The sequence below is a fragment of the Pelmatolapia mariae genome, linkage group LG13, assembly GCF_036321145.2.
Source record: "Pelmatolapia mariae isolate MD_Pm_ZW linkage group LG13, Pm_UMD_F_2, whole genome shotgun sequence".
In the NCBI taxonomy this organism is placed as follows: Eukaryota; Metazoa; Chordata; class Actinopteri; order Cichliformes; family Cichlidae; genus Pelmatolapia; species Pelmatolapia mariae.
Window position 1 is genome coordinate 27694189 of NC_086238.1, and position 11844 is coordinate 27706032.

Below are 11844 nucleotides of genomic sequence, written 5' to 3' on the forward strand. Positions count from 1 at the left end.
ATTACTCTCTGGATTTTAGGGACCAAATCAGCCGCTGTAAACTGGCAGGACTTTAATGCCACACAGTTTTGCAGCTGGGTGCGGTGATGGATTGGCTGGTACGTCACATCATCCCTGATGACAACAACACATCTGAGATGCACACTGACATTTCAGAGGGTAAGCTGAATGTTAATTCTTTAACCTGTCACATTACAAAAACTTGAAAAAATCCCTCAAAGAAACCATATTCCAAGAAATCCAATCATGGAAATGTTTGCACACACTTGTGATTATGCACAGAGGTCCACCCTACCAGCCAACCTCAGATCGCATGCACAAATGAATGCACATACATCGACACACATTCTGGCATTGATATTTGACATCACAGTAGAGACGCAAATCTGGCATAGCTCTGAGGTGTTTCAGTCCGATCTCTGGCTAACAGGCCAAAAATTAAGTCTACTAGGAGACGGGGGTGTCGACCATACATGAGGTAGTGGGGTGAAAAGCCTGTTGCCTCATGCCTGGTGCAGTTGTATGCATGTACTATCTGAGGCAGATGCTCTTTCCAGCTGCTCTTTGCCTTCTCCTCCAGTGTCCTTAGCATTTGAAGAAATATCCACTTAAATCGCTCAGCTGGAAATGGGTTGCCATTTGGATGGTATGGTGTTGTCCTTGAGTGAGCATCTCCAGCCAGGCGTCCCCACTTTGCAGTTATTTATTTGTAAAAAAATGTTTGGTATCATGTATGATTTTCGTTCCACTACTCAAGTATACACCACTTTTTATAGGTCTTTCACGTGGAATTCCAATAAAATTGATTCATGTTTGTGGCTGTAATGTGACAAAATGTGGAAATGTTCAAGGGGGCCGAATACTTTTGCAAGCCACTGTATATCAGATGATACTGATAACCTAATGCTAATTGCAATAACGAATATTCATGTCTATAACTTCTGTTCCCTGAAGGAGAGGAACGAGGTACAACACATACTTATGGGATATCACGCCCTCGCGTGTCCTGGCTGAAGAAACCTTTATTCACGCCTTTAAGGCAGATGACGTGTGATGACACGTGCACGGCCCCGCCTGCACATATAGCCGCTGTCATCACAGTCATCCCTCAGTTCGATAGCCGCTCTTCACCGAACCAAACTGCTCAGTGGGGCCACATTGTGTTGTACCTCGTTCCTCTCCTTCAGGGAACAGAAGTTATAGACATAACTATTCCCTTTCAGTCAATTCACTCGGTACAACACATAAGTATAGGACATATATACACGCCCCGCAGAGCAGCCACCGAACCAGAATCGGACCACCACATCCTTAGTGAGTGGTAGACCCAGCAGAAAGGGCAGTGTATGAGCCACCGAAGGGGTTGTAACGTCCAACCGATAAAACCGCACAAAAGTGTGCGGTGATGCCCAACTAGCTGCCGCACAAATATCAGCTACAGGCACCCCTTTAAAAAGAGCCCATGAGGTTGCCATCCCCCTGGTGGAATGAGCCCTCACCCCGTGGGGCAAAGCAAGCCCTCTGGTGCCATATGCCAGTGAGATAGCTTCTATAATCCAGTGGGACAGCCTCTGTTTGGACAGAGCTCTACCTCTATTTGGATTAGCGAAGCAGACAAACAGCTGGTCACATAAACGCACATTCTGAGTGCGCTCAATGTAGGTGCATAGCACACGCACTGGACAAAGAGAATGCTGCATCCTCTGCTCCTCAGATGCAAAAGGAGGAGAGCAAAAGCTCAGCAACTCAAACTCCATTGAGCTATAAGATGCAGGCATGATCTTGGGAAAATAGGCAGCATTTGGACGCAATACGACCTTGTGGCCATCAGGAGAGAACTGTGTGCAGGAGGGATGCACAGACAGCACATGAAGGTCACCCACTCGCTTTGCCGAAGCCAAAGCGAGAAGTAATGCAGTCTTATATGAAAGAAATTTCATATCCACAGACTCAATGGGCTACAAAGGGCCTCCAGCACCAAAGACAAGTCCCAAGCAGGGACACTGGACTTAACCACGGGCCTCAGCCGGCGAACTCCTTTCAGAAAACGTATGGCGAGGGGATGTACAGCTAGTGTCACCCCGTCAAAGCCAATACTACAAGCAGATATAGCTGCTAAATAAACCTTAATTGTTGAAAATGAAAGGCCCTTATCCAGCAGCTCCTGCAGGAATGTCAAAACATCCACAATAGAGCACTGAAATGGGAGAGTGTGGCGGTCCTGGCACCATTGCTCGAAGGCTCGCCATTTGTAAGCGTACAAGCCTCTAATAGGTGAGGCCCTAGCGCTCTGAATTGTCGCTATCACACTAGGTGGCAAACCCTTAGCAATCAAGTTTAACCTCTCAGCAGGTAAGCATGAAATAACAGGTTCTGGTTCCAACTTTCTTTTGGTTTGTTTGTTTGTTTGTTTTTACTTTTACTAGTGTTTGACCCAACAAACTCTCAGCATGGGCATCCAGAAAGGAAATCTGGATGCCCAGATTTCCATCTGGACGCGGATGAAACACTTCTCCTCCCGCCTGAGTGAGGAGATCCCTGCGGAGACGAAGCTGCCAAGGACTCGCTGCTAGCAGGCTGATTATCTCTGCATACCACGACCTTGTGGGCCACCAAGGGGCCACTAGAATCAGAGAGAGGGAATGCCGACGCACTCGCTCTAGAACTGGAGATATCATTTCCACTGGTGGAAATGCATACAGGAGCACGTCTGGCCATTGGTGCGCTAGCGCGTCCAAGCCCAAGGGTGCATCGTGGTCAATTATGGAGAAGAACAGGGGGCAGTGAGCATTTACCCTGGAAGCAAAAAGATCTATTTGCACCTTGCCAAATAGATCCCAAATCTGAGCCACTATTAAAGGGTGTAACCTCCATTCTCTCACCAGAGGACCCCCCCTGGAGAGAAGGTCCGGCCCCAGGTTCAGGTGGCCCGGGACATGGGTGGCTCTTAGAGACAGAAAATGAACACTGCACCATAACAGCAGCGAGCGAGACAGCTTCAACAGGGGAAGAAAGCGTGCATACAGGAGCACGTCTGGCCATTGGTGCGCTAGCGCGTCCAAGCCCAAGGGTGCATCGTGGTCAATTATGGAGAAGAACAGGGGGCAGTGAGCATTTACCCTGGAAGCAAAAAGATCTATTTGCACCTTGCCAAATAGATCCCAAATCTGAGCCACTATTAAAGGGTGTAACCTCCATTCTCTCACCAGAGGACCCCCCCTGGAGAGAAGGTCCGGCCCCAGGTTCAGGTGGCCCGGGACATGGGTGGCTCTTAGAGACAGAAAATGAACACTGCACCATAACAGCAGCGAGCGAGACAGCTTCAACAGGGGAAGAAAGCGTGCACTCACTCATCCAAACCGGCAAACATGTAACATACATCCTAAGACTAATCCTGCTTTTTACTCCTTTGCTATGATTTAATTTGATCCCAGCCAACATGTATATATGGGCCCCACCTGGTTTTTGCTCGGGCTGGATGGGTACCATGTGGGCATGGGCTCAAACTGGGCTTTTTGTATGGGGCCTACTTGGGTTCTTCACATTAAACCCATATGGGCAATCCCAAGTGGGCACTTTTAGTAGGTCCTAGCTGGGTCAAACATGGGAAACACTTAACTTGGTCCAAAATGGGAAACACATGTAGGACCCACTTGGGTTTTCCACCTGGGATAGACATGGGCAAACACAGTCATTTAAGGATAGGCTTTTGTTGTGTGCCCCAGCTGGGGCAAAGTGAGGTAATCACTATATTTTTTTAGCACTGATGACATAGGTGGGGCCCACCTGGTCAAACTATATGGGTCGCACATGGGCAATTGCAAGTCAGACCCTGAAAACATGTCTATGTGGGCCCCAGGTGGGGCAAAGTGAGATAATCAATATATCTTTTAGTACTGATGACGCAGGTGGGGCCCACCTGGTCAAACTATATGGGTCGCACATGGGCAAATGCATGTCAGACCCTGAAAACATGTCTATGTGGGCCCCAGGTGGGGCAAAGTGAGATAATCAATATATTTTTTAGTACTGATGACGGAGGTGGGGCCCACCTGGTCAAACTATATGGGTCGTACATGGGCAAATGCAAGTCAGACCCTGAAAACATGTCTATGTGGGCCCCAGGTGGGTTATGTTAAGTTAATATGGGCATATATTTTACGTGGGCTCAAGATTGTTTAGTATATATGGGACCCACTTGGGTTTCTCACATGAAAGCCATATGGGCAAAACCAAGTGGAAACATATAGTAGATCCTGGCTGGGTCTGTAATTCTGTAAGGCAAAGCCTTAAATATCTGTGTCCGAGTCTTCTATCAAAAACCTACTATCATAAAGGTGTCTTTATGAAGTTAATCAAAATCGCATTATTTCGCCAGGACAGTGCGTTTCTCGCTATTAGATGCATTTGAATGGAGTTCTCGCTTGAAACAAAGTATAGGTTTTCATTTTGTGAATAACTTGAAAATCTTAGCTCAAACAGCTGCAAAACCTATTTCCCCAGCACACAGATGCTGAATTCTATAAGGCAAAGCCTTAAATATCTGTGTCCGAGTCTTCTATCAAAACCTTTTATCAAAAACCTGTCTTTATGAAGTTAATGAAAATTGCTTTATTTCGCCAAGAGACTGTGCGTTTCTCGCTATTACATGCATTTGAATGGAGTTCTCGCCTGAAACAAAGTATGGCTTTTCATTTTGTGAATAACTTGAAAATCTTAGCTCAAACAGCTGCAAAACCTATTTCCCCAGCACAGAGATGCTGAATTCTGTAAGGCAAAGCCTTAAATATCTGTGTCCGAGTCTTCTATCAAAAGTTACAGCTGTCTTTATGCAGTTAATGAAAATCGCTTTATTTCGCCAAGAGAGTGCGAAATAAAGCTCGTTATTACATGCATTTGAATGGAGTTCTCGCCTGAAACAAAGTATGGCTTTTCATTTTGTGAATAACTTGAAAATCTTAGCTCAAACAGCTGCAATACCTATTTCCCCAGCACAGAAATGCTGCATTCTATAAGGCAAAGCCTTAAATATCCTTGTCCGAGTCTTCTATCAAAAGTTACAGCTGTCTTCATCTAGTAAATGAAAATCGCTTTATTTCGCCAAGACAGTGCTTTCCTCGCTGTTACATGCATTTGAATGGAGTTCTGCCTGAAACAAAGTATAGGTTTTCATTTTGTGAATAACTTGAAAATCTTAGCTCAAACAGCTGCAAAACCTATTTCCCAAGCACGGAAATGCTGAATTCTATAAGGCAAAGCCTTAAATATCCTTGTCTGAGTCTTGTATCAAAAGTTACAGCTGTCTTCATCTAGTAAATGAAAATCGCTTTATTTCGCCAAGACAGTGCGTTTGTCGCTATTACATGCATTTGAATGGAGTTCTCGCCTGAAACAAAGTATGGCTTTTCATTTTGTGAATAACTTGAAAATCTTAGCTCAAACAGCTGCAAAACCTATTTCCCCAGCACAGAAATGCTGAATTCTATAAGGCAAAGCCTTAAATATCTGTGTCCGAGTCTTCTATCAAAAGCTTTTATCAAAAACCTGTCTTTATGAAGTTAATGAAAAGAGCTTTATTTCGCCAAGAGACTGTGCGTTTCACGCTATTACATGCATTTGAATGGAGTTCTCACCTGAAACAAAGTATAAGTTTTCATTTTGTGATTAACCTGAAAATCTTAGCTCAAACACCTGCAAAACCTATTTCCCCAGCACGGAGATGCTGAATTCTGTAAGGCGAAGCCTTAAATATCTGTGTCCGAGTCTTCTATCAAAAGTTACAGCTGTCTTTATGCAGTTAATGAAAATCGCTTTATTTCGCCAAGCGAGTGCGTTTCTCGCTATTACATGCATTTGAATGGAGTTCTCGCCTGAAACAAAGTATGCGTTTTCATTTTGTGAATAACTTGAAAATCTTAGCTCAAACAGCTGCAAAACCTATTTCCCCAGCACAGAAATGCTGAATTCTATAAGGCAAAGCCTTAAATATCTGTGTCCGAGTCTTCTATCAAAAGTTACAGCTGTCTTCATGAAGTTAATGAAAAGAGCTTTATTTCGCCAAGAGAGTGCGTTTGTCGCTATTACATGCATTTGAATGGAGTTCTCGCCTGAAACAAATTATAGGTTTTCATTTTGTGAATAACTTGAAAATCTTAGCTCAAACACCTGCAAAACCTATTTCCCCAGCATAGAAATGCTGAATTCTATAAGGCAAAGCCTTAAATATCTGTGTCCGAGTCTTCTATCAAAAGTTACAGCTGTCTTCATCTAGTAAATGAAGTCTTGGCTTTATTTCGCCAAGACAGTGCGTTCCTCGCTATTACATGCATTTGAATGGAGTTCTCGCCTGAACCAAATTATAGGTTTTCATTTTGTGAATAACTTGAAAATCTTAGCTCAAGCACCTGCAAAACCTATTTCCCCAGCACAGAAATGCTGAATTCTATAAGGCAAAGCCTTAAATATCTGTGTCCGAGTCTTCTATCAAAAGTTACAGCTGTCTTCATCTAGTACATGAAAATCGCTTTATTTCGCCAAGACAGTGCGTTCCTCGCTATTACATGCATTTGAATGGAGTTCTCGCCTGAAACAAAGTATAGGTTTTCATTTTGTGAATAACTTGAAAATCTTAGCTCAAACAGCTGCAAAACCTATTTCCCCAGCACAGAAATGCTGAATTCTATTAGGCAAAGCCTTAAATATCTGTGTCTGAGTCTTCTATCAAAAGTTACAGCTGTCTTCATCTAGTAAATGAAAATCGCTTTATTTCGCCAAGAGAGTGCGTTTCTCGCTATTACATGCATTTGAATGGAGTTCTCGCCTGAAACAAAGTATAGGTTTTTATTTTGTGAATAACTTGAAAATCTTAGCTCAAACAGCTGCAAAACCTATTTCCCCAGCATATAAATGCTGCATTCTATAAGGCAAAGCCTTAAATATCCTTGTCTGAGTCTTCTATCAAAAGTTACAGCTGTCTTTATGCAGTTAATGAAAATCGCTTTATTTCGCCAAGAGAGTGCGTTTGTCGCTATTACATGCATTTGAATGGAGTTCTCGCCTGAAACAAAGTATGGCTTTTCATTTTGTGAATAACTTGAAAATCTTAGCTCAAACAGCTGCAAAACCTATTTCCCCAGCACAGAAATGCTGAATTCTATAAGGCAAAGCCTTAAATATCTGTGTCCGAGTCTTCTATCAAAAGCTTTTATCAAAAACCTGTCTTTATGAAGTTAATGAAAAGAGCTTTATTTCGCCAAGAGACTGTGCGTTTCACGCTATTACATGCATTTGAATGGAGTTCTCACCTGAAACAAAGTATAAGTTTTCATTTTGTGATTAACCTGAAAATCTTAGCTCAAACAGCTGCAAAACCTATTTCCCCAGCACGGAGATGCTGAATTCTGTAAGGCGAAGCCTTAAATATCTGTGTCCGAGTCTTCTATCAAAAGTTACAGCTGTCTTTATGCAGTTAATGAAAATCGCTTTATTTCGCCAAGCGAGTGCGTTTCTCGCTATTACATGCATTTGAATGGAGTTCTCGCCTGAAACAAAGTATGCGTTTTCATTTTGTGAATAACTTGAAAATCTTAGCTCAAACAGCTGCAAAACCTATTTCCCCAGCACAGAAATGCTGAATTCTATAAGGAGAAGCCTTAAATATCTGTGTCCGAGTCTTCTATCAAAAGTTACAGCTGTCTTCATGAAGTTAATGAAAAGAGCTTTATTTCGCCAAGAGAGTGCGTTTGTCGCTATTACATGCATTTGAATGGAGTTCTCGCCTGAAACAAATTATAGGTTTTCATTTTGTGAATAACTTGAAAATCTTAGCTCAAACACCTGCAAAACCTATTTCCCCAGCATAGAAATGCTGAATTCTATAAGGCAAAGCCTTAAATATCTGTGTCCGAGTCTTCTATCAAAAGTTACAGCTGTCTTCATCTAGTAAATGAAGTCTTGGCTTTATTTCGCCAAGACAGTGCGTTCCTCGCTATTACATGCATTTGAATGGAGTTCTCGCCTGAACCAAATTATAGGTTTTCATTTTGTGAATAACTTGAAAATCTTAGCTCAAGCACCTGCAAAACCTATTTCCCCAGCACAGAAATGCTGAGTTCTATAAGGCAAAGCCTTAAATATCTGTGTCCGAGTCTTCTATCAAAAGTTACAGCTGTCTTCATCTAGTACATGAAAATCGCTTTATTTCGCCAAGACAGTGCGTTCCTCGCTATTACATGCATTTGAATGGAGTTCTCGCCTGAAACAAAGTATAGGTTTTCATTTTGTGAATAACTTGAAAATCTTAGCTCAAACAGCTGCAAAACCTATTTCCCCAGCACAGAAATGCTGAATTCTATAAGGCAAAGCCTTAAATATCTGTGTCCGAGTCTTCTATCAAAAGTTACAGCTGTCTTCATCTAGTACATGAAAATCGCTTTATTTCGCCAAGACAGTGCGTTCCTCGCTATTACATGCATTTGAATGGAGTTCTCGCCTGAAACAAAGTATAGGTTTTCATTTTGTGAATAACTTGAAAATCTTAGCTCAAACAGCTGCAAAACCTATTTCCCCAGCACAGAAATGCTGAATTCTATTAGGCAAAGCCTTAAATATCTGTGTCTGAGTCTTCTATCAAAAGTTACAGCTGTCTTCATCTAGTAAATGAAAATCGCTTTATTTCGCCAAGAGAGTGCGTTTCTCGCTATTACATGCATTTGAATGGAGTTCTCGCCTGAAACAAAGTATAGGTTTTTATTTTGTGAATAACTTGAAAATCTTAGCTCAAACAGCTGCAAAACCTATTTCCCCAGCATATAAATGCTGCATTCTATAAGGCAAAGCCTTAAATATCCTTGTCTGAGTCTTCTATCAAAAGTTACAGCTGTCTTTATGCAGTTAATGAAAATCGCTTTATTTCGCCAAGAGAGTGCGTTTGTCGCTATTACATGCATTTGAATGGAGTTCTCGCCTGAAACAAAGTATGGCTTTTCATTTTGTGAATAACTTGAAAATCTTAGCTCAAACAGCTGCAAAACCTATTTCCCCAGCACAGAAATGCTGAATTCTATAAGGCAAAGCCTTAAATATCTGTGTCCGAGTCTTCTATCAAAAGCTTTTATCAAAAACCTGTCTTTATGAAGTTAATGAAAAGAGCTTTATTTCGCCAAGAGACTGTGCGTTTCACGCTATTACATGCATTTGAATGGAGTTCTCACCTGAAACAAAGTATAAGTTTTCATTTTGTGATTAACCTGAAAATCTTAGCTCAAACAGCTGCAAAACCTATTTCCCCAGCACGGAGATGCTGAATTCTGTAAGGCGAAGCCTTAAATATCTGTGTCCGAGTCTTCTATCAAAAGTTACAGCTGTCTTTATGCAGTTAATGAAAATCGCTTTATTTCGCCAAGCGAGTGCGTTTCTCGCTATTACATGCATTTGAATGGAGTTCTCGCCTGAAACAAAGTATGCGTTTTCATTTTGTGAATAACTTGAAAATCTTAGCTCAAACAGCTGCAAAACCTATTTCCCCAGCACAGAAATGCTGAATTCTATAAGGAGAAGCCTTAAATATCTGTGTCCGAGTCTTCTATCAAAAGTTACAGCTGTCTTCATGAAGTTAATGAAAAGAGCTTTATTTCGCCAAGAGAGTGCGTTTGTCGCTATTACATGCATTTGAATGGAGTTCTCGCCTGAAACAAATTATAGGTTTTCATTTTGTGAATAACTTGAAAATCTTAGCTCAAACACCTGCAAAACCTATTTCCCCAGCATAGAAATGCTGAATTCTATAAGGCAAAGCCTTAAATATCTGTGTCCGAGTCTTCTATCAAAAGTTACAGCTGTCTTCATCTAGTAAATGAAGTCTTGGCTTTATTTCGCCAAGACAGTGCGTTCCTCGCTATTACATGCATTTGAATGGAGTTCTCGCCTGAACCAAATTATAGGTTTTCATTTTGTGAATAACTTGAAAATCTTAGCTCAAGCACCTGCAAAACCTATTTCCCCAGCACAGAAATGCTGAGTTCTATAAGGCAAAGCCTTAAATATCTGTGTCCGAGTCTTCTATCAAAAGTTACAGCTGTCTTCATCTAGTACATGAAAATCGCTTTATTTCGCCAAGACAGTGCGTTCCTCGCTATTACATGCATTTGAATGGAGTTCTCGCCTGAAACAAAGTATAGGTTTTCATTTTGTGAATAACTTGAAAATCTTAGCTCAAACAGCTGCAAAACCTATTTCCCCAGCACAGAAATGCTGAATTCTATTAGGCAAAGCCTTAAATATCTGTGTCTGAGTCTTCTATCAAAAGTTACAGCTGTCTTCATCTAGTAAATGAAAATCGCTTTATTTCGCCAAGAGAGTGCGTTTCTCGCTATTACATGCATTTGAATGGAGTTGTCGCCTGAAACAAAGTATAGGTTTTTATTTTGTGAATAACTTGAAAATCTTAGCTCAAACAGCTGCAAAACCTATTTCCCCAGCATATAAATGCTGCATTCTATAAGGCAAAGCCTTAAATATCCTTGTCTGAGTCTTCTATCAAAAGTTACAGCTGTCTTTATGCAGTTAATGAAAATCGCTTTATTTCGCCAAGAGAGTGCGTTTGTCGCTATTACATGCATTTGAATGGAGTTCTCGCCTGAAACAAAGTATGGCTTTTCATTTTGTGAATAACTTGAAAATCTTAGCTCAAACAGCTGCAAAACCTATTTCCCCAGCACAGAAATGCTGAATTCTATAAGGCAAAGCCTTAAATATCTGTGTCCGAGTCTTCTATCAAAAGCTTTTATCAAAAACCTGTCTTTATGAAGTTAATGAAAAGAGCTTTATTTCGCCAAGAGACTGTGCGTTTCACGCTATTACATGCATTTGAATGGAGTTCTCACCTGAAACAAAGTATAAGTTTTCATTTTGTGATTAACCTGAAAATCTTAGCTCAAACAGCTGCAAAACCTATTTCCCCAGCACGGAGATGCTGAATTCTGTAAGGCGAAGCCTTAAATATCTGTGTCCGAGTCTTCTATCAAAAGTTACAGCTGTCTTTATGCAGTTAATGAAAATCGCTTTATTTCGCCAAGCGAGTGCGTTTCTCGCTATTACATGCATTTGAATGGAGTTCTCGCCTGAAACAAAGTATGCGTTTTCATTTTGTGAATAACTTGAAAATCTTAGCTCAAACAGCTGCAAAACCTATTTCCCCAGCACAGAAATGCTGAATTCTATAAGGAGAAGCCTTAAATATCTGTGTCCGAGTCTTCTATCAAAAGTTACAGCTGTCTTCATGAAGTTAATGAAAAGAGCTTTATTTCGCCAAGAGAGTGCGTTTGTCGCTATTACATGCATTTGAATGGAGTTCTCGCCTGAAACAAATTATAGGTTTTCATTTTGTGAATAACTTGAAAATCTTAGCTCAAACACCTGCAAAACCTATTTCCCCAGCATAGAAATGCTGAATTCTATAAGGCAAAGCCTTAAATATCTGTGTCCGAGTCTTCTATCAAAAGTTACAGCTGTCTTCATCTAGTAAATGAAGTCTTGGCTTTATTTCGCCAAGACAGTGCGTTCCTCGCTATTACATGCATTTGAATGGAGTTCTCGCCTGAACCAAATTATAGGTTTTCATTTTGTGAATAACTTGAAAATCTTAGCTCAAGCACCTGCAAAACCTATTTCCCCAGCACAGAAATGCTGAGTTCTATAAGGCAAAGCCTTAAATATCTGTGTCCGAGTCTTCTATCAAAAGTTACAGCTGTCTTCATCTAGTACATGAAAATCGCTTTATTTCGCCAAGACAGTGCGTTCCTCGCTATTACATGCATTTGAATGGAGTTCTCGCCTGAAACAAAG

The 11844-nt window shown here is 41.2% G+C and overlaps 1 pseudogene; it reads right to left on the reverse strand.

Annotated features, from left to right (window-relative positions):
- Positions 1 to 1223: 1223 nt before the first annotated feature.
- On the reverse strand, positions 1224 to 2718 carry LOC135933723 (uncharacterized; annotated as a pseudogene).
- Positions 2719 to 11844: the final 9126 nt, after the last annotated feature.